The 24,259-nt window shown below is 45.9% G+C and overlaps 1 protein-coding gene across 3 annotated transcripts in view; it reads right to left on the bottom strand.

The window, feature by feature from the left end:
* PUSL1 (pseudouridine synthase like 1) overlaps positions 1-24,259 on the bottom strand; it is a 468,348-nt gene that overhangs the window by 99,046 nt on the left and 345,043 nt on the right. The window lies entirely within an intron of this gene.

Raw genomic sequence — 24,259 nt, forward strand, 5'->3', positions numbered from 1 at the left:
AGGAGAAAGTCTGGCAGGAAGGCCAAGATGTCCGGAGGGGGAGCGGGCGCACGCCGCGCCAGACCCACTCTGTGCGCACGATCGATGCGAATTTCAAAGTCGGAGCCTTCACCAAGTACCTCCCGAAAGAGACCCTGTAGGTATTGGGTTACATCAGCTCCCTCTGCTTTCAATGGGACACCTCGGACCCGAATGTTATTGCATCTCGACCTGTTCTCTAAGTCTTCAGCGTGCGCTTGCAGGTCCACCTGTTGGTCCTTAAGGCGAATGATTTCTTGTTGGAGGTGTTCAATTTCGTCACATCTGGTATGATCATTGGCCTCCACGGCTGCCATCCGCTCTCCCAGACCATCCACCTCCCGACGTATCTCCCGCACTTCCCCCGCCACCTCCTGTTTGAGCATGTGGAAGTCCTCGCGTAGAGTGTTGAAAAGGGCCTCCAGGAACGCCCGGGTGATCGGCACTTCCCCAACCCCTTGGTCTGTCGGCTGTTTTGAGGCGGAGGGGGAGGAAGGCCCTCTATCTCCTTTGTTGGGGCCCTTAAGCAGCATATCAGTCAGCGAGCGCTCCCTCTTCTTTCGTGGCGTAGCCATGATGGAACGTCTCCCTCAGGGCTCTACTCCTGCTGATTGCCGGTACCTCAAGAAGGCCTAGACCTTGGGCCTCAGTCAGTGGCAACTGGTATGTACACCTGTTCCTCGAGTGTGTGTGGTGACGCTATGTCAGACTCTGAGCCAGGCTTACGTTCATTCTTAGGGGAAGGGCACCAAGGAAATCCAGAGTGCACCGCACGTTGGTCCGTCCAGCGACAGACCGGAAGGGCTCCGGTGAAGGTGCGTGTTTCAAACTATCTGGAGTGGCCAACTCCCGCGGATGGGGCCCGGCCGTCCCAGCGGAGTCCCGCGAAATAAGTGCTACCGGTTGGCACCCGTTGGACCGTATGCCGGCGATGCCAGAGTTCTTTCTCCCAGGTCCTGTTGATGCTGCTGGTGCTAGGGGCGGCCCTGCCCCCGCCGCACCCCAGAGGGCCACACCAGCACAGGCCCGGTCCGCGGCCCAAACACTGAGGGCGCCTGAAGGCCCGGCTGCTTTCACACGCCTCCCCTCCGTAGCGCTCTCTGCAGTGAGGGCCGTCGTGTTCAGATCGAACCCAGGCCTCAGTGTGGAGATTGCATGTCCTGGGGGTGCCACCTATCATGGAATGAGGCTCCCGCTGCCCCCCTCGTCCGCTATGCGCCGATGAATCGCGGCCTCCTGCCGCTTCGCCTCCTCTCTGCGGCAAGGGTGGAGCCCTCACAACCCGCTGCCCTGCTATGGGGCCGCCGGCTCTGAGTCCCCACTGCCGCCGTTATGGAGCGCCAACCAGGGCCCAATGCGTTGTATGCAGGAGAACAGCGTATGCCTGGCCTCTCTCCCAGATGGTGTCCCTCCGGTCATGGGGGCCCTCCAGCCGCTCCCCCTGATGCCTGTGTACTGTCCTCAGGGCTGCCCCCGCCTGCCACCCCTGCCGTTGAGGAGGCCACCCGCCCTCCGCTGTGTGGACGCCCTTGGGGGCAGTGCCTTGTGCTCACAGGCGATCTGTCTCTGCGTGCCCCCGGGGAACTGCTAGCCCGGACCGGTGCTTCCACACAACACCTCCGAAGACTCCGCGCCGCGGCCTGTGCGCCGCGGCCCTGCGGCTTCCCGCCTCCTCACCTCCCCTCCGAGGCGGATGTATGGCCTTCCTGTGTGCCGCTTCACTTGGGGGCGCCGGCTCCGGTCGCGCGCTGTCCTCTCCTATGCGCGCCCGCCGGAGATCAGCGCCGGGGTCTCCGACCCACAGCAAGGTGAGTGGCATCTGTGTGGATCCTCGTAGGCCCGAAAGCCCCGACCTCGATTTTCGCGCCGCCGCGCTGGGACACCCCGCCACTGAGTGCTGCTGGAGCTTCGCCAGGACTTCCGTCCCTCCGCTTTGCCGCTACCGGTGCCTGCCGCCCTTGTCGCTGGGCCTACGCTCGGCCGATGATCGGCAGTCCGTGGGGAATCACCGGGGGCCTGATACCCCCTCCGTTGGACGCAATCGCGGTCGCTTCGGTGCTCGCTCTGTTAGGGCGCCATTTCACTGCGGCGAGCTGCGAGCCACCTCGGGATCTCTTCAGGACACCCGGCCCCCGAAACCGCAGGCAGGTAGGGTTCCCCGACTCCTCTCGGCCAGGTTTAGTGCAGAGATGGGGGTATGTATGCTAGAAATGGCCGGAGAAGGGGGCTCGGTACGAGAAGCCACAGGGTCTTGCGTTCTCCTAGGTCGCCATCTTGGCCACGCCTCTAGCGAGTTGGTTTGTTTTTTAAGGCAGATATTGCCCATTATAAAAGGCGCTCATATTTATTTGCTGAGTGCCTATCTGCTATTACTCTGTTTACTTACGCTTTGTAACCACCACGATTGTTATGATGAGTGCAGTTGAGCAATACCTCGCAGAGTGTGTCTTTACGAAATATTCAGCTTTCACACGGTTTACTTACGCTTTGTAGACACCACGATTGTTCTGATAATGAGTGCAGTTGAGCAATACCTCGCAGAGCGCGTCTTCACGAACTATTCAGCTTTCATACTGTTTACTTACGCTTTGTAGACATCATGATCGTTTTGATAATGAATGCGGTTGAGCAATACCGTGTAGAGCGCGTTTTTGCGAAATACTCAGCAAATACTTTGTAGCAGATACTTTGTGACAATGTTTTGATTTTGCTAAGTTTGTTTTTGCAATGTGAGAGCTCACTCGACCCTCACGTCAATCGCTCAATTTGTATATCATTGCGTATCATTGTTGAAAAGCAACACTTTTATAATGGGTCCCTTTTGCACATAAACGTCCCTTTACTGTTTTGAGGCCTGATAGCCTTTTTTAATAACATTTGTAAATCGCCTTAAAACAAGGTTGAGTGGCATATCTTACCACTTGTTTCTCTTTGCAGATGATTATCTTGACACTATATTTATCTGTGTCCCTGAGTTCTTTTTGCTAGTGGAATATGACCAAACAACATATATAAAATTCAGAGGTATGTTATATATATAAGATCTGTGGATCATAATTGATCTTAGAGACATCATGTTCACTCTTTTTTAGCGAGTATGAGACAGTAAATTGTATTTAAAATTGTATGAAATGTTTCTTTGTGAAATCATGAATATAATGATATATACAGAATACTCTTATCTTCCTCTCGGATAAACCATATAGTTATATAAGGCTTGAATATTATTCCACTAATTTGTTATTTTGAACTAATTTGTTATGATCACGTTATTCGAATAAATTTGCAACATTTAGAGTAGCTAACTCGAAAATATTTTAGTTTTGATTGAGACAGTAAGTAATGTAATTGTTTTTGTATATATGTACAGATTTTAAGTGGTGTGTATATATGTTTTCTTTTAGACCTGAAGAAGTCTCGCATGAGACGAAACGCGTTGGCTAAATGAATTTTGTGACCATTGGATTCTAACAACTGAATATATGTATCAATAAAGAACAATCTTTGCGACTATAAGAAAAATCTGGACCTGCTTTTTCTACTAATCATCATGGATATTTTGATGCCTTAATGAACTTTATTGAGATTTCTAATTGATGGGTGCTAATTCCAATTTTTTTGTGATTGTATTTGGGTTTTACCCAATAGGAAGTGGAGAGGGGTGCACTTCCTGGTTTCTAGCGCCATCACTATACTATTAAGCCACTATAGGTAACAGGTGGAGGATCATTGCCTCAACCCTCTTTGTATTTTGCTGCTCTTTATACTGAAAGCCCTTTAATTTTCAATCAGATTTTGAAAAGGTGCTTAGAGTCATTGGCAATGCCCAATAACTCAGTGTTAGTCCAGTATATAGATGATCTGCTTGTTGCATCAAAGACAAGGGAAGATTGTGTGACAGATACCATTGCTCTACTGAACCATTTGGCTGTAGGTAGGCATAAAGTGTCACCAGCAAAATGTCAAGTTTGCCAAAAAGAAGTTATTTATTTGGGGCACAAAATTGAAAAAGGAGTCAGAAAAGAGTCACAAGATCGAATAAATGTGATTTTGCACATGAAACCTCCCAAGACACAGAAAGAAATTTGAATGTTCTTGGGTATGGTTGGATACTGCACACAGTGGATCAATAGATTTTCATTGATAGCTAAGCCATTAACTGACTCACAAAGATGTGTCAGACCCGATTCAATTGGATGAGGAAAGCATGAGGGCATTTGTTGAGTTACGAGACAGCCTTTGCTGTGCACCAGTATTAGGAATGCTAGATTTCAATAAGGATTTTGCATTGTTCTGTTACGAAAGGGACGGTTGTGCACTGTCAGTTGTAATGCAAAAACATGGAACTGCACGTCGTCCTGTGGCATATTTTTCAGCAACACTGGATTGTGTATCTACAGCTTTTACCAGGTTGTTTGAAAGCAGTTGCTGCTATTTGTGTGAGTTTGGAACAAAATGAGGCAATTGTGATGGGACATCCATTGAGGGTGTATGTATCGCATTCTGTTGAAATTTTGTTGACACAAACTCGAACACAGCATCTTACAAGTAGTCGGTGAACAAAATATGAACGAGTGATACTGGGAGCTGAAAGTGTGACAATGACAAGGTGTACGAATCTGAATCCAGCTACTTTATTGCTAAATCCAGATTATGGAAATGGTGGTGGATGAAGCAGATCATGATTGTCTGGATGTTACTAAAATGTGTAGAAAAAGAAAGACCTGATATAAAAGGTACTCCGTTATCTGAATCAGATTGCGTGATGTTTGTGGATGGATCTTGTTTCAGAGATGAAAAGGGTACCTTGTGAGCGTCCTATGCAATTGTACAGTGGCTAATGTCATTGAAGCTACATGCTTGAAAGGAATAAAATCTACCCAAATTTCGGAGCTAGTCGCTCTGGCTAAAGCATGCCATTTTGGAAAAGATTGGCGAGTAACCATATTTACTGATAGTCAATATGGTTTCGGGGTTGTCCATGACTTTGGACAATTGTGGTCTCAACGTGGTTTCCTGACCTCATCAGGTTCACCAATTTGTAATGGAGAATATGGAAAAGAATTGTTGTTGGCAATACAATTGTCCAAAGAAATGTTCAGCACACAAATCTGGCAGTGATTATATCACGATCGGAAACAAGAATGCTGATGAAGTTGTGCGTTTTGTAAGCTAAATTCGGTTTCAATAAATAAAAAGATACAGAAATTTGATGAAAAATAATGCAATATGATGTTCTCATCTGTTGAAACATGGGAAGAACTACAGTTTTAGCGCCTGGTATAAATGATATACGCTCTGTTTTGGTTACCCAAAACCCTTTTTCCGCTGTGCTGCCCGCTATCAAAAGTCACCTCTTACCAAGCTGTCAGATTTTTAGCTCCCTCCACACCCAAAGCAACTTCAATAAAGGTAAATACTTCCTCCCTCAGAATCCTCCTGCAAAACCTGAGAGCTATCAGATGCATCTGAGCCTACATCCAGGGATCGAAGGTTATCAACTAAATGTTCCCAAGCTCTTGTCCGATCAATTTTCACTCAACCTTTTTTCAATTCACGAAATAATATAGCATTCTCCAGTCCAGCCAGTTTAACTAGCTCATCCCTCAATCTAAGCACTTGAGGTCCCTCAGCAGATTTCCAATGCATTGTCAATTCTCTTTGTGCAAGAATCAATGCCAAATCAATTAATCTAGTGGTGGTTTTTCGCTTTTTAGGGCGTGGGGAACCACCAAGGAGACAAGCCAGAGGTGAGCAAGGGATATCCCGCTGAGTGATATCAATGACAGAGTCCACCACCGCCTCCAAATAACCTCTCAAAAATGGGCAGGACCAGAACATATGGAACAATTCTGCACTGTTAACTCTGCATCCAGGACTGCAGTAGCATAGATCTTATTGATCTTATCAGGTATTCGGGCAGATGCTATAGCCATGAGAAAGGCCATCTTTATGGTAAGGAGCCTGAGTGGACAATTGTGCAGAGGCTCAAAGACAGCACTCATAAGGAAAGTGAGGACGAGATTGAGGTCCCACTGGGGCATAATGAAAGGAGTGGGAGGAAATAAATGTTGCAAACCTTTCAAGGACCTATGTACAATAGGAGATTGGAAAAGGGAAGGTTGGTTAAGCAACCAAAGAAAAGCAAATATTCTAGAGAGATATCCTTTAACAGTGCCCAGAGCAGAGCCATGTTGGGCAAAGGAAAGAACGAATAGCAGAACCTGAGAAAGGGGGGCAGGAAGGGATCGATGTGTCTGTCTGAACACAATGCCACAAATTTTGCTCAACGGCAGGCATAAACCGCCTTGATAGTGGGACGGATGTATGTCGTTACAACGCACACTTTTACAACACATGCACTTACAACGCATTTTTTACAACGCAAAATCCATTACAACGCATTCCATTACATAGCATGACACTACAACGCATTTTTAAAAACTACCTTTACAACGCATTCCATTACAACGCATACTACCTTTACAACGCATACCATTACAACGCATAATATTAAATTGCATTTAAGGTAAGTATTAGATAGTATAGGGGTAAAAATTACTATTCTAACTCCAGGGGGTGCAACAGTAGGGTAAGTGTTGGATAGTATAGGGGTAAAAATTACTATTCTAACTCCAGGGGGTGCAACAGTAGGGTAAGTGCTGGATAGTATAGGGGTAAAAATTACTATTCTAACTCCAGGGGGTGCAACAGTAGGGTAAGTGTTGGATAGTATAGGGGTAAAAATTACTATTCTAACTCCAGGGGGTGCAACAGTAGGGTAAGTGTTGGATAGTATAGGGGTAAAAATTACTATTCTAACTCCAGGGGGTGCAACAGTAGGGTAAGTGTTGGATAGTATAGGGGTAAAAATTACTATTCTAACTCCAGGGGGTGCAACAGTAGGGTAAGTGTTGGATAGTGTAGTGTAATATTATGCGTTGTAATGGTATGCGTTGTAAAGGTAGTATGCGTTGTAATGGAATGCGTTGTAAAGGTAGTTTTTAAAAATGCGTTGTAGTGTCATGCTATGTAATGGAATGCGTTGTAATGGATTTTGCGTTGTAAAAAATGCGTTGTAAGTGTAGTGCGTTGTAAAAGTTGCGTTGTAAAGGTTGTTCCCCTAGTGGGACGGCTGGCTGTCAAGGTAACATTACAGACTTTGGGTGGAAGGTTAAAAGCTGTCAACTATCGCTATTCATTCTCCATGCAAGAAGGTTGAGTGCTTACAGGTTTGGGTGGAGAGCCCTCCACTGCTGCTGTGACAGAATATCCTCCAGAAGTGGCAGCTTCATCGGAGGACCGATGGCCATGCTCAACAGCTCGCGATACAAGTCTCTCCATGCTCATGCCGGTGCCAGAAGGATGACTTGGGTCCGGTAGTTATTGATCTTCTTGAGAACTCTGGGCAGGAGTGGTATGGGTAGAAAGTCGTGAAGGGGACCTGAGCTCCACTCAAGACGAAAAGCATCTCTGAACGAGTGCCGCCTCGGAAACTCCAGCGCACAGAACTGCTGACATTATGCGTTCTCGTTGGTGGTGAAAAGATCTAACCAAGGCTCTCCCCACTGCTAAAAGAGACCTAGCACTACCTCCAGATGGAGATACCATTCGGGATCCACTAGCCATCTTCAGTTTAGTTTGCCCGCTCTGGCATTCAGAGAACCCGCGAGAAGGCGAACCACCAGAGATATGCTCACTGTTCCAGTGGCATGGCCTCTCGACAAAGGGTCCACAACCCCACACCACCCTGCTTGTTGCAGAACCACATGGCGGTGGTGTTGTCTGTGAAATCTTGCACTAGTCTTCCCTGGATGGAAGGTAGAAAGGCTTTAAATGACAATCGGATCACTCTGAGCTCCAACAGGTTGATGTGGAGTCTGAATTCCGCCAGAGACCAGAGTCCTCTGATCTCCACCTCTCTCAAATGGTCGACCAATCCCAGGAGTGACGCATCTGTCTCTACTGTCAGATCTGGTTGAGGTAAGTGGTCTGCCGCTGACCTAAATGCAGTTTGTAAGCTAACTCTGCAGGTCATTTGCAGTTCTCTCTTAGATCTGGACCATGTTGGAGAGATTCCCCTGATGCTGTGCCCAGTGGAACTTCAGGTCTCACTGCAGAGTCTGCATATGCCAATGGTCATGTCTCACAAGAAGGATGCAGGAGGCCATGAGGTCCAGTAGCCTGAGTCAGGCTCATCAATTTTCAGGATAGAGGTGAAACATTGATATCATAGCCTGAATATCCTTGACTCACTGTTCAGGAGGATCGGCCGAAACTGCACCGCATCCAGAACAGCTCAGAGGAAAGGAAGCGTCTGAGAGGAAGTCAAGTGTGACTTTGCCACATTGATAGTGAACCCCAGTGAATGCAGGAGGTCTCTAGTCTGGAGGTGGAAGACAACACCCCGGGGCGAGCTCACCTTCAACATCCAGTGGTCGAGATAGGGGAAGACTGGCACCCCTAGTCTATGAAAATGAGCCGCAATCACCACTTTCACCTTGGTGAACACCTGAGGGTCGCTGGTGAGGCCAAAAGGGTGCACAGTGAGCTGAAAATGCTTGTGGCCTACCGTGAAGCAGGTAACGCCTATAGGCAGAGAGGATGGGAATACGGAAGTATACGTCCTATAAGTCCAATACCACCATCTAGTCTCCAGAGTCCAGGGTAGACAGGGCCTGAATAAGAGTGAGTATCTTGAATTTCTCCGTCTTGAGAAAGAAATTGAGAGAGCGCAGGTTGAGGACAGGACGAAGGCCTCCGACCTTCTTGGGCACCAGAAAGTAGCTGTAATTGCAACCATGACCTACTTCTGACATCAGTGCTCTCCCTACGGCTCCTTTGGCCAACAGAGCAGTCACTACTGGCGCAGAAGATAGGTAGTCCTCTGTCAGCCTGTCATAAGTAGGTGGCATGGAGGAAGTGGGAGTCTCGAAGAGGAGGGAGCAGCCCCTGTGGACAATCTGCCAAACAAACCTGTCCGATGTTATGGACTGCCAGCGGAGCAGGTGATGGTGAATCCTGTCTCCCACTGGATGCCCATGAGGGTAAACAGGCAGACTAGAAGGGTCTGGAAGCTGTGGCTGCTATGGAGATGGTGGACCGCCGGACCGCTGGCCACCCGACTCACGAGGCCATTAGGAACCGCATCTGTGGCTAAGCAGAGGATGGAAAAGTGGCATGGCGCAGTATCTGGGCAGGTAAAAACGCGATTGCACGCCTCTTCTGTGGCCACGGAAGGAGTGAACGGTGTATTGAGAGTGATGAGGGCCCATAGAAAGATCCAAGGACCTGGCCATAGCCCTGCTGTCTAAAGCGCTCAGCGCCCAATCCGACTTGTCTCTGAAGCGACGCAGCCATCAAGGGGCATACAGCCTTCTAAAACTCTTTCAATTGTGCGGGGTCACTCCAGCTCACAGAAAGTCGGGGAGGTGTGGAACCAATCCAGACGCTGGTTCAACCGCAGAGCCAGGCCTCGAGTGGTGACACACTCCCTCATCTCGTTCGCCGACGGGTGAGGTGAAGTCGATGCACGCTTTGATTTCTTTTTCTTCTTCTGGGACTTCAACTTACCTGAATGGCTCGACAACTTGGAGGGCGATGATGACCTCGGGCTATACGACCGCTCCCGGGTCCTTCCTCTCGACTGGGACCTCAATCATTGCGGCGGTGCACATTGAGCCTCAAGGCCTTTGGGTGCATGGTGTGGCAGTCGGGGGCAGTCCTTCATGTTGTGGTCCCGCTTGAGATACCAGAGGCACCTCTCTCCAGCGGGGAAAGGAGTGGCGCAGTGGCCGGATCAGCTGACTCTGGAGCGCAGGGTTCACGGTTCGATCCCCGGTGCCAACAGCAGCTCAGCTCAGCATCATGTGACTCTGGGCAATAGCTCACCTAATCTCCCCAACGGCTCCCAGTGACTTGAAACTCTTAAGGGGTGATATGTCTCCGCTTTACAAGTAGGAATTATTATTATAGAGGCATACAAGATGCAGGTCCACCGCAGGGCTTTAAACTGGCCTTCTTCGAAGACATCCCTGCCACACCAGGAGGTAAACTTCAAAAAAGACTTTGACAAAATGTCGATAAAACCTAGTCAAAAAGTAACTAAGGGATACCTCTTCCCAAATCTGCGCTGGCTGGCGTGGAATGAAAAGGACTGATGTCAGCGCGCCTGGATGGCACTTTTAAAGGCACAGCGAATGTCATTTCCGGCACGGATGATGCCAATGACGCCATGTGGAGCCGCACAATGCCTCCTACTGGTGCCCGGTGAGCAGTAGTACTGCTCCCGAAAAAAAAATGGAATCCAGTCTGATGCCTGTGGATAATTCTAAGGTAAGGAATCCTCAGCTATTAGTCTCTATCACATAAGGGCCACCAAATTATTTCTTGCCCAGGGCCCCCAAAATCCTTAAAGTGACACTGCGACCAATGACTAGTAGCACGACGGAATGCTGCCAGTGAGTATCCTGGGTAGTGGCCCGCGCATGTCGCTTCCAGGCCAGGTTCAAGCTACACTTTAACCATGTCATAAGCTTATTTTTTTTACACTTATCATGCACCCCCTCCTGCACCCCTACACTCAGAAACTGAATGTGTACCCTCTATACATCTACGTCAGCGAAAGGCATTTAGGGACACAGCCTTTTCCCTGAAATATCGGTCTCTCTTCAGTGTCATTCGACTGGTGCCAATATAAATATGTCCATCTTTATCCTCCTTAATCTGCTTCGGGTGGCATGAGGCCCCATACAAGCAACCGACGCAGCACTGCATGACCCCACTAATCCAGTGCACCAAAGTTTCCATACCAAATACTTGAAATGTAGCTTCAAAGCAACATTTTGGCCTTCCATAAAATATCATACCAAAGTTTTCAAAAAGTTCAATAACATAGCATTACATACCACAGTACAGGTTTTATTTACATTTAAGGGCCGAGCACAACACAGCATACAATAACCGCACAGCTGTACATACCACGACACAGCATAGCTTAACATAACGTAACAAAGCACAGCACACAAGACAGAGTGGCTGGGTAGGAGCACACCTCCCCACCCCCTTCACTCTGCCATCAAGCTCCAAAATCTGCCTGCGTTCAAGCTGCTGCACTGCTGAGATCCAGATGTTTCTGGAATGTTCCAGCGGTTCAGTCAGCACTTCCCTCTCAGACCTCAAGAATGTGGCGCCCAATGTCAACTTTCACTGCCTTTAAATAAAGGCCTTTCTCTAAAAGCACCCTCTCACTGAACAGTCACACGGAGGCCGTCACTGATGTACTGAACAGACAGTCTCTGGTCTTGTTTTGATCCACCCTCGCATGACCTGCCCGGGCTGAGCGCGTGGTTCATGTTATGCCCGATACTCACTCGCCGATCAGGCTAACGGGAACCATCACAGCCAGTGGGAAACATCCCTGGTCTAATCACTTCCAGATCGGGAGGAAGCGCGGCTAGATGAACGCGAATCATCGAAAGGAAGAGGCCCTTCAAGACGGCAAACCCGGAACAAAACCGAACTCTCCAAGACCAGAGCACGGTAAACCCCCCTTAGGCCTTAGCCTCCGGTTGGACGTTGAAAAACTTTCATAATTAAGTGTTCCTCACACGCCTGTGTCCCGCTGCCACTGCACCTGCTGCACCATCGATAGCCAGGCCACAAATCCTCTCCATGATTATTACCAATACTGCAGGGAGCGTTATTTACAGGATGCATGAATTCTCTCCAATAACGAGTGTCGGTGCTGAGCACGTAACTTGGTCTGCGCGCGGGTTTTGTCATTATTTCGAGCATTTTCCCCCAAATAAATTTCAGTTTCTTTTCACATGTGGTGGGGAATGTGTGGGCACTAAAAGGGGAATAAACTCACATTCCCGTATCAATTGGGATTTCCAGCAGACTCGTTTTTCTTTTTTTTTTTAATTGGCCTCAACACAGAAGGTTACATAGAATATATTAGTTTAAATCCTACCCTTCGTTTCTTTTCCTATTATTCTATTGTTTCATCTTATGCTCCACTGTAACTTTGGTACTTTTGCTATTACATCAGAAAACTTATTTAACAAAAACAAAAAACAAAAACCTTCGTTTCTTTTCTACTAGGAACGTATTTTTCTAATTTTATATCAGTAGATCCAAAATTCAATTCTTAAAAGAATTCCCCAAATCCTATTGAACTTCTTGACAATTCCATGACGGAGATAGTAAGTTCTTTCCATCGTCATAACTCTGTTTATTAGTATTAATGCATTCCAATAAAGTTGAGCTGTCTTGTAAATTCCGTTTTCACACTATAATGGATCTTGCCGCAAAGAAATAAAATACGTTTCTAATCGTGACATTACTTCCATTTCAAGGCGATAATACAAGCAAGGAATATGGGCCTTAAGTGCCATCCCTTACTTTGGTGGGGAAAAGGCTATATAATTTGAGTGCAGTTGGCCCGTCTTACCCCTGGGCCCCGGTGAGACTGCACCTTTGCACTGTTGAAAGCTAGCCCCTGAAGTGTTGAGATGACAGCTGTAAACATACCATCGCCTCCGTCTGAGTTTGAACCTGTGACCTGCAAGATAAGAAAGTCTCCGCAAGGGGGCGCTCGTGAGAAACCGGTTACAGTCAACCAAAAGGAAAAAATAAATCATAATCCCTCTCTCTGAAGGGAGTCCCCCGCGACAGATGCGCTGCCCACATTTCTTGAAATTGTCTAACTTAAATAACGTGGAATTTTGGACACGGTTCTAGAGAGCAACCCGTCTCTGATTTCAAGGCCTGGTAAATGGTCGCTCGCGCTGGGAATATTGTATTACAGGATCTGCCGTCAGCAGCAGATGTATTATGGCGGGGCGGGAACGGCGTCCAGGATGAGGCGGCGGGAAAAGTCCCTCCAGCCGGCGTCACGGCATTTTTGTCAACTTTCTCACTGACCAATCAAGCATTCCATAGTTGTGGAATTCAACGAAAGAGCCCTAGGGGGCTCTGACTTTTCTTCCTTGTTTTTTCTCCTCTTAAAAAATAATAGTCAGCAGCGGAAAAGATTTCCCAGAGAAGGCTCGAGGGCCCAAGATATTTTATGGCTCAGCTTCCCAGAAGATGTATATCTCAAAAATATATACGCTCATGAGTGCCACTCAAAAAAACATGCAGGGAGTGGTTGTAGGGTGAGTGAGGGCATGAAGAAGTAAGTGCACGGCCACGAAGTGCAGCGCGGCCGGTGAGATTTCTGCCGTTCGCGCTTTACTTCCCGGAATCAGCAGCTAGGCCTGGGCGGTAAATCCTGTTCAGCTCACGGAATTTGCGGAATTTAGATAATTTCGCGCTCCACGGAGAACGCGGAATTGCCCAAAATTCTGCGTTCCGCGGCGGTGCAGAATTTTTTGCTTGTTCGCATTCTCAAAATGCGTGTTCACAAGATATTTCCCCCCGAGCACAGAAACAGCGTTCGCAAACATGAAAAAAGCATCGCGAACACACAATTCCGCGTGTTCGTGGAATTTCTGCGTGCTCGCGGAGATTTTTTACCGTTTCGCGGAGCTTTGCATAGCGTGACTACGCAAATTCCACCCACCTCTAATCAGCACTTATACAGGACACCGCACTGACATACAAAAGGCCTTAGGAATAGACCAAGCGGTAGCCTGTGAGAAAGGTATGGCATCCTCTTATTTATTTATTTATTTATACATTTATTAAAGCGCCTGGTTACACCTACGGTATGTCCCCGCGCTGAGACATATGAAGCGAGAGAGAAAAAACTGCTGTACCTACGGGCTGATAGATGTTTACTCCTCAAAATTTGTGAACAGCCATGTCTTCAGCAGTTTGCGGAAGACCCTTTCGTTGGTTTCTGTTCTAATGGTTATCGGCAGGGTGTTCCATAATTTGGCCGCTCGGTACCTGAAAGAGCGAGCCCCCATTCTGGCCCTAAATGTTCTAGGGACGGTCAGTAGGGCCCTGTCCATGGAACGTAAGCTACGACCAGGAATATATCTGGTCAGTAGTGTTTGGAGGTATCTAGGGCTTTTATGTGAGAGTATGCGATGACAGTAGCACATAGCCTTAAATAGTACTCTCCTTTCCACTGGAAGCCAGTGTAGGGTAGTTAGGGCCTTTTTAGTGCTGGTTCTCCTAGGGAGGCTAAGGACCAAGCGTGCAGCTGCGCTTTGGACCCTTTGTAGTCTAGTTAGTCCTTTTTTGGAGGCACCCAGATACAGTACATTTCCATAGTCTAGTTGAGAAGTAACTGTTGCATGAACTATGGTTCTTCTGGCTTTAGTGGGGAGCAGATCTATGACTTTCCTCAGGGTTTTCATGGCCCCGTAGCATTTTCCCGCAACTTTCTGGATCTGACTGTCAAAAGACAGTTTAGAGTCCACCCATATTCCGAGATTCTTTACCTCTTTTTTTGGGAGGGGAACTTGGCCCAGTGTTTCTGGCCACCATGCAGATGACCATATCGTGGGTGATTTGCCTACAATTAATACTTCGGTCTTACTCCCGTTCAGTTTGAGGCAATGGCTTGTCATCCAATCTGCTACCTCCTCTAAGCATTTAGTAAAGCGGAGAGCTGCCTGATGCTCATTTTGGGATAGCATTACTATTAGTTGAGTGTCGTCCGCATAGGATACTATCGACACCTCATGTTTCTCTACACACTCTGCTAGTGGACCCACATACATATTAAAGAGGGTGGGGCTCAGAATTGATCCCTGAGGGACCCCTTGAGGTAGAGGGTGGCTATCCGATCTGTGTGCAAGTTGGGCAACCTGAAAGCTCCTGTCGGTCAGAAATGAAGTCAGCCATTTCAGGGCATTGCCCCTGATGCCACACGACTCTAATCTGTGGAGTAGCAGAGGGTGCGAGACGGTATCAAACGCTGCGCTGAGGTCCAGCAGGATCAGCGCAGCTGTCTTCCCTTCGTCAGCCTGTTTTCTCAGGGTCTCTGTCGCATAAGTAATGCTGATTCTGTGGAGTGTGCCCTTCTGAAGCCTGACTGAGAAGGGTGTAGTATGTCATTGTTGTTAATGTGTTCCACCAGCTGTTTATTCTTAACCTTTTCTGCGATTTTTGCTACAAATGAGAGTAGTGAGATAGGGCGAAAGTTGTCCAGAACAGTGTAATCTAGCGAGGGTTTTTTCCTGAGTGGTTTCACGATAGCCTGCTTCCATTTAGCTGGGACTATCCCCATCTGGAAGGATCTATAGATAAGTTCAGCTATGTATGGTATGATCATATCAATCCCCTCCATTATTCTCTCTGGTCGTGTCGGGTCTAGAGGGGAACCAGATTTTATACCTTTTGATATGGCTATTAATACCTCCCTATCTTGTATTTTGAATTCGTTTAGAGTTGTTCCTGCAAACTCCTCCTGGTTGACAGCAGGAAGATTGCTGCCCAGCTGTGCCTCTGTTGAAAAGGACCCATATATTTTATTTACCTTATTTGTAAAGAAGTTAGCTTTTTCATTGCAGATCTCTTTGGAGGTTGCAATAGCTTTATTCTCTTCTTGATTTTTGAGGGACTTCAAAATTGTAAACATTTCTTTATGCGAATTGTTAGCTCTTTCAATTTTGTCCGTATAGAACTCACATCTAGTTTTTTTTTTATCAGGGAGTGATAGGCCTTTAATTCTTTCTTATAATCCTCCTTAGACTTATTGCTATAGTTTTTCCTCCATATGCGTTCTAATTTCTTACAGTTTTTTTTTGCCTTTGATAATTTATCGTCAAACCATGGTGCCGTTACCTTAGCTCTCTTAGGGATTCTAGTGCTCCAAGGTGCCACCTTGTCTAGTGCGTTAGTGATCCAAGTATCTATCTGTTCATTAGCCGTGTTGATATTTTCATCCAGCACTGGCTTCTGTTCTCCAAGCGCTTGTGTGAAAGAGGTGGAATTGAAATTATTCCACTTTCTAGTGGTAATAGCCTCTTTAGGTTGTTGGGCCTTCCTCCTCTGTGATGGCACTGTAAATGGGACTAGATAGTGATCTGACCATGGTACTGGCCAAGGTGTTCCTATTTCTACCTCAGCTGAGTTAGTGAAAATGGGATCTAGTATGTGACCACCTTGTTGAGTTTGTGTTTCCACTTTTTGTTTTAAATTTAGCGCGAGCATCTCCTTACAAATGGCATTAATTTCTTTCTTTTCAGTGTCATCGAAGTGTATATTAAGGTCCCCCAGTATCAGGAATTTATTATGTTTTAGAGCTGGGTATACTATCTTATCCTCCAGACTAGTCACAAACTGCGGTATCTGGCCAGGTGGGCGATAGATAAGAAATCCGGTTATGGAGTTACCCTCTGCTATGGACAAAGTAAAAAAGAATGCTTCACAGTTTTCTAGGTCGGCTTGTTTCACCTCGCATTTCATGTCTTCTTTGTAAATTATGGCGATGCCTCCGCCTCTCTGTCCTACCCTGTCCTGTCTTGCTAGGAGGTAGTTGGTGGGAATAGCATCTATTACATCCGGGGTTGAGTTCCCATTTAGCCATGTCTCTGTCAGAAATAGAGCATCAATCGCTCTCTCACTAAGAAGATCGTGGATTTCATGTCTATGTTTTGCCATTGACCTGCAGTTCAATAAAGCCATCTGTATTTTAGTTTCCTTCGTAGTAGATGCGCTATCTCGGAAGGTTTCTTTACAGTGTTTACATGTCGGTGCCATGTTGTCAACATTCATACTATGTTTACATACATTGCTGGTAGACACACATAGACCTTAAAAAGAGATTGGTCTCTTATATCATGGCACTGCACAAGGGACTGGCTTGTCCTGATCATCAAGACAGCCACGCGCCTTACCCAGGAATTGAAGATTGACATACAAAAGATCGAGGTTCAACTGAAGAGCTACCAATCAACCACTGTCCTTAAAAAACGACTTGAAGAATTAAACCAAGAGATGAGTGAATATGAAATCTCACTGAAACAAAGCAAGTATAAGAAATTGAAAAAGGACACTGCAGCTTTCAGTCATGAACGAGTATACCCCTACATTAGGGATGATTATATCCAACGGAAAACAGGCAGTGATCAGGACACAGACAGCGATCTCTCTGATGCAGCATCCAATGATTCCTATTCTAGTAGAAACAGCGGTTCAAGAAATCAGAGGGGAAGAGGTCAACAACAGAGACCTTACAGACCGCGAGGCAGGGGATGGGGTGGTTATCAAGGACCACCACTATACACCCAATATCCCTTTGGACCTCCACCTATGGGAATACCCTTTCAACATTGGAATCCCGCCCCACAAGACTACAACTACTATGGTCCATCACCTTTTTTAGGGATGCGTTCAGGACCACCACGAGGAAGAAACCGGAGGGGCAATCAGGTCCATTGGAACAGCGACCAAGAGGATCCAACGAGGGTATCAACACGGAGCATGACAGCAGCGTCGAACCAACCATCGACCAGTCGAAAGGACAACTAGTGGTTAATCTTTCAACCATTACCCTAACCCATCATCAAACGGCAGCTTTGGAGAAAGGATTGGGTTTCGTGCCCACCAACAGAGTAGATAAATTCAAACTCTGCCTGGAAATGAAAGAGTTCATGCATAAGCTTAAACTCAAAGTCTTTTTCTCTGATCAAATTACAGTCCCCACCCAGTCATCTGATACGGGATTGAGATCAAAGTCCACATTTACCCCGGTGGATTCTACTTTACCCATCGAACTGCTAACTTTCGAGAAAGCAGTTATGGAGGATCTTAACAACGTACTCCAGAAGGACCATAAGATATTCTAGAATATGACTAGAGCAGAGAAAGAAGCTCTACAACAACTAGCCAACAACATGGATATCACCATTAGGCCAGCTGACAAAGGCGGAGCCACGGTCATACAGACAACCACCAACTATGATAACGAGTGCAGGAGACTACTGGGTGATCAGAGGAACTATGAAATCCTTAATGATGACCCCACCGAGAGTATTCGGGTCCGCATTATGGGGATAGTGGAAGAGGCCACTGCACATGATTGGATCACTAGAAAAGAGGCTGACTTCCTAGTTCAGAAGGCACCCAGAACCCCCTCCTTCTACACGATCCCCAAAATCCATAAAAACCTGGACCATCCTCCTGGACGCACTATTGTATCTGGGATTGGTTCAATATTAGAGCCTTTGTCGAAATTTGCGGATGCATTTCTTCGACCACTAGTCCAAGGGACGGACACTTATTTGAAAGATACAAAAGCAGTCTTACAACTCCTTGAAGGTCTTACGTTTGATCCAGCACAACACCTGCTAATTGGATTGGATGTGGAGAGCCTCTATACTAGCTTACCGCATGATGACACCTTGGATATCATAGAGGAGGTTCTTTTCTCTACAACATGGAACTATCACACTCCCCGCAATCTAGTGATGGAATGCATTACCCTGGCCCTCAAGAAGAATTTTTTTCTGTACCAGGATGTGCACTATCTACAAAAACACGGTACCAGCATGGGTAGTACCTTTGCGCCGAGCCTAGCGGGATTATATGTTCATCACCTGGAGTCCCAGAGGATACTCAATCCACATAACCCGTTTTATCAGAACATCATTCTGTGGAAACGTTACATTGATGACGTCTTAGTGATTTGGAAAGGGGACTCTGATTCAGTTACCACCTTTATGAATTGGTTGAATGAACAAAATGCCTTTCTTAAATTCAAATACACATCATCTAACAGTAACCTAATATTCCTCGATCTTAACATCTACGCAGATGAAGGCAGATTAAAATCCAGTACACATTTCAAACCAACGGCCAAAAACAGCCTACTGCTATATGATAGTTTCCACCCCAGGCACCTTTGGGATAATCTCCCCTATGGCCAGTTCCTGCGTTTACGGAGAAATTGTTCAGAATTGACGGACTTCAAGACCCAGGCTAAAGATCTGGAGAAGAAATTGTTAGACCGGCATTATCCAGAGTCAATTGTTAAAAAAGGATTCAAGAGAGCAAGAAACAACAATAGGGATTCTCTTTTAGAGAACCGGATACCACAGGAAGAAGAGATTAGACCTATTTGTGTCACAACCTACAACACACATTCTAACCAAGTATCCAAGATCATCAATAAGAATTGGAAAATTCTGAATTGTGGCGGCTTAAACCTACCGAAACCCATGTTCTCCCATAAGAGGGGCAGAAATTTAAAAGACATTTTGGTTCACACCAGACCACGTAAACCACCTGTCCAACAGATCACAAGAAGTATTAAACCACCTGTCAAAGGACATCATCCATGCGGCATGCAGTACTTGCACTCTAACTGAAAAGAGTACCAACATCACTTTCGCCAACGGTACTGTCTGGGAACAGAGAAAATTCACCAATTGCAACAGCAAAAATGTTGTGTACCTTATCACCTGCCCCTGTAAGATGGAATATGACCACCAGATAAGTGAAAATTTGAATTGGCGAACATAGGAGTAATATTCGCTGTAAGAAAAGCACTACAAAGATGGCAACCCATTTTTTGACTGAGAACCATGGGGTCAATGACCTAAGATGGACGGTCATAGAACAACTGCAGACCGAACATGGACTCTTTGAAAAAGAACAACGCTGGGTGTTCCGTCTGGGCACACATGTGATGGGTCTGAATGATGACATACCATGGTCACAGTTGACATAGTACCATATCTCTCTCCCATTGATGTCTACTGACACATGCCTTTCTTCGGTACCTCCTTTTATGTATGACTTACCAAATCAGAAGCAGCAACTCCTTTTTGGTACAACTCTCAGAAATACTGACATCATAGGTATTTTTTATAATTTTTTACGACACCTGTACCATTATTTGGTATAAAGCCTCCTTCCTTATTTTTGTCAGTATAACCTTTCTTTCTGTTTTAGCATAGGACCCTGTGGGCTTTGAGTATTACTACCTACCCTTTTAGTACTCAAGTATGAATGTGCCATCCCTACCTTACCCAACACCGGGACCTCACTCTTACTGTCAATATTGCCCGCATTTACCTTCCGTTTATAGCAATTGCTGTTACCGTACCTTCTCACGATTGTGGTACGCGAGGGATGCCCCTAGTGTTTAAATCTTTATTCTCTCTTACTGTTAATATTACCCGCATTCACCTTCTGTTCATAACGATTGCAGTCACCGTACCCTCTTACGATTGTGGTACGCGAGGGATGCCTCTAGTGTTTATATCTTTATTTTGTTCATTGAAACGAGATATTTTGCAACAACGGGTGGTTATGCCTACGATGTGTATACAGGAAATACTATTCCGATGGTTCACATCGGGTCCTCACTTCCGGTTGACGGGATTTTTCCACTCGATTAGGTCTAGTCTTCCGTCTATCCCTGAACCGGAAGCCTTTGTAGTACACCAGGTGCAGCGAGTTTCCCCGTAATTCAACAATAGCTGGCTTTATTTAAAATTGAGCACTTTAGAACTTTCTCCGCATATTGACGGAACCTCGGGATGGATGCACATTAAGCTATTGGCAGTTTAAGGATACGTGAGTACGGCATAGCCGCTCGAGGATACCGGACACGGCATTTCTCAAGGAGTATTCAGGAGATAACAGCCATTTCTCCTTTTCCATTCTCTTTCCAGCATTGAGGCTCCTTATTGTTTTCTCCACCCGCCCTAAGGTTCATGAGGCAACACCTCACGTACACTTAAGTATGTATTCAATACACCACTGGGTCCATCTCTATTTTAGAGTATAGTCCACGCATTTTATAGAGTGTGTGTTTTCTGTTATCTGTTTGTAGTGTCTTGTATGTCTCTATTTTCTTGCAGGTCACCGCACCTTTTTCTGCAACAGTTAAGAGTTATGGCTAACTATCACGTTTTTGTCACGTTTGTGGCACACCTCTTATGTTTGCAGGTATAATGACTATTTTTCCTGGGAAACTAAACGAGTCCTTGTCTTTATTTTTTCCTCTACAGAACATATACGCATACCATTAGGTACTGTATTTTTCGCATGATTAATTGCATTTTCTCACTTATGTTTATAGTATTTTCATAAGTGCATACTTTTTCACATAGGAGGGATCTCAGCCCTGTCCTGATGAAGATGCTTTGCATCGAAACATGTTGACAACATACTAGGAGTAACCGCACATTGAGTAGGAAGTCTCCGCACCACCTGTTTACTAGTACCACCCCCCTTGACTTATTAAAGTTCTTTTGTCCTAAGGGGCCAGGTCCTTTTTAATCTCACATTCACATTTACCACAGACCCTCCCATTGCACTACACATAGCACTTTATCATCAGTGCTCCCACGTATTCGTAGGTCGTAGCACGCCCCGTCCCGCAGCGGGGCGGGAAGACCCCTAAGATGAAGCACGACACCATGGGTCATTCTTGGTGTGTGAGGGGTATTTAAACAACTTTGTGTGTGTCCAACCATTGTGGGACACCTACACCCATTTATCCCCGTTTCTTTGAACCCAGGTTTTTTGAATTTCCATTTTTTCCCTAAAGAGATGGATCCTTATGTTTATTAATCAATCTAGCGTGGAGGACGTATCCGTCTCCTGAGCCCATGTAGGGCCTTCCATCTACACTCCCTAATCTTGTTATCATTAGACACACATAGTCCCCATAGTTCCTCTTTGGTGTAAGTAATCCTTACTTTGTTCCCTTTGGCACCAGGGCTTCTGGCCCCTGGTCCCGGTCGGGCGCAGACGGGCTTGCCTTAGGCGCGCCTTAGGCGCGCCAGCTGCGTGCGTCCGCTGCGTGGTCGCTGGCACATCGATCTTTAGTAGGCAGTCCGGCTGAAGTCCCGCCTTTGCCTGCTAGGCCGGAAGTGCCGTAATACTGATGCGCTCTGCCCCGCCCTCCACACAACGGCACACAGCCGGGATGGACCGGGGCGGGCAGGTTAATAACGCGGTAAGCTAGTAGTTGCTACCTAAGCCATAAATTTGTGCAAAAAATGCAAGGGCTAGCACTCTTTAAAAATACACAGCTAAATCAGTACACAACTTAAAATGTTTTAAAATCACAGGTTAAAACAGGACAATTTTGGATATGTAGCGCACACTCAGCACTCTCACCTCGAGTGTCTCTGCGCGGTCACGAGCACCTCGTTCTCTAGTAGGCAGTCTTAGGCACACAGAAGCTACAGAGCCCGTTTTATGCTCGTTTTTGGACCATTTCATAAAGTTTTCCATACGAAAAATTTTAAATAAATCATCCTGCACCAATTTTTGGAGCGTTGTGCATTATGGAACGAAGAAAAAGACACGTTTGCTGACTATCGATTTAAAAAAAAAAAAAGATTTTGCACTAAGAAAATGGAACAAACAGAATCTGCACCAAGTATTATGCTTATTCAATTAACAAACTAATGTTGCCTTAAACTTATTTCCATGTTTTAACCTTTGAAAATTGTAGAACAATCAGTTTGGTCCACTTCTTATTAAATGAGAGGCAATCAAAATCCTATTCCTCATCGCTACACCGTATGTAAAAACAACATTTTTTTTACGAAGTGTTCATATGCTGGGAGTTTTCTATTGTGCCTGCTGCCTTATCCAACGCTGAAGACAGAGTTGATCAACTGTGACAGGCCACAAAGTTTCTTGTCTCAGGTTCAGAAATATTTGACAAACATCAAGTAGAAAGTCTGGTCCAGTGCTGAAGTGGCCGAGCCCCACAATCAGAGGTCCTCGGTTCTAATCCTGGTTTCCCCACTAGACCAAGTCATGCAATTTGGATAAAATCACTTTACATCCCAGAGCCCCAGTTCTCTGATTTGGCAAATTAAGGAGTCCTTAGAGCGAGTACGGCCCGCGGGCCATTTGCCGCCCGCCAGATCTTTCCATATGGCCCCGTGTGGAAAACAACATCGGACAGTCAGCAGCCATTATTCTGCCTGTTGTTCATTCACTGGGGGCCGCATTCACAGTTAAAAACAAGCATTGAAAATGCAATAGGTCTCGCCTTTGATTAAGTTAAAGCCATTTGCTTCGCTAATGGTATTGTATAGCAAAGCAAAGGCTTTAACTTAATGTCTTGGTGTGCTGTTGAATTTTGTGGCATGTTGTGGAGTTTTGTGGTGTGGATTGGATGTATGTAGTTGTTATGTAAGTGTGTTGTTGCGTTGAATTGTGTTGTTTGTTGTCGAAATATGTGGTGTGGAAAGCAAATGTGTAGATGGAAGTGTGTGGCGTTGAGTGAATTTATGCGGATTGGATTTATGTGACATGATGTGGAGTGTATTTGTGTGGATTGTGTTGACAAGTTTAAAAATGATGAAACATATTTACAGAGAATGGTGGCCTTTAAATGCGCGCAAATTCAAACATGTTGCTTCCAGCAAATAATTTCGAAAATGCACAAACGTCTCTTCAATTTCAGACCCAAGCAGGGAGGAGCTACAAACAAAACATACACGTTCAACCTGAGCAGGGAAAAAAGAAAATAGTTGCAAGACCAAACACTTCAACACACCAATGGAAATGTATCAAAATTGTGCAATGTAGGGGCACTAAAGGTATGAAATGAGCACATTTGTTGAAGCTGGGACGAGTAAGTCAGCAAGAAGAACCAACAGAGGAGGTCTGCTTTGTGAAAGAAAGAAGATGGATCAAAAATAAAAGCAAGCTAATGAAATGAGGGAGAGATGGCAGTGGGAAGGATACAGAGGAAGAATCAAAATGTAGAGAACAAGGGGAAAGGTAATCTTATTTTTAGAGGTGTACAGCTGGAAGGAGTGGGCATGCATTGCGTGCTGTATTGCTGACAGATGAAGACGAGCTTCAAAGGGAGGCCAAATGAAGAAGAACGAGCTGAAAGTGACCAGCACAGAGTTTACAAGAAAGAGCAAGCAAAGGAAGCTTGTCAGCCAGTTTCTACTTACCCTTGAACTGCTAGTTGCTGCCATTAGGCAGTCTACTGAGATGAAGATGATATCCTGTTCACTTTCACTTTGTCAAATCTATCTTCCTCCATGCCATGTCTGATGCCAATTATAGCAGAATATGGTACAAAATAAGCAGCAGTAACATCGAGATTGGAACTGTTCCTGCCTCTCAAGCTGGTCAGTAGGTACAGACCTGTGCTTGGCTGAGGGCCAAGAAAGGCCTATCTGTGTTGTGTTTTTAAAAAAGATGTTAAAAACTTAACAGATGGCCTGAAGGCTGCAGGCGGACAGTAGACATGATAGCTGCAGAGGATGCAGTGTCATGGTTTTTTATGCGTTTATAATAATGTTGCATACAACGCAGGCCTTGCTATATGTTATTTGTGCATCAA

Source organism: Triturus cristatus, chromosome 1_2 (genome assembly GCF_964204655.1).
Source record: "Triturus cristatus chromosome 1_2, aTriCri1.1, whole genome shotgun sequence".
In the NCBI taxonomy this organism is placed as follows: domain Eukaryota; kingdom Metazoa; phylum Chordata; class Amphibia; order Caudata; family Salamandridae; genus Triturus; species Triturus cristatus.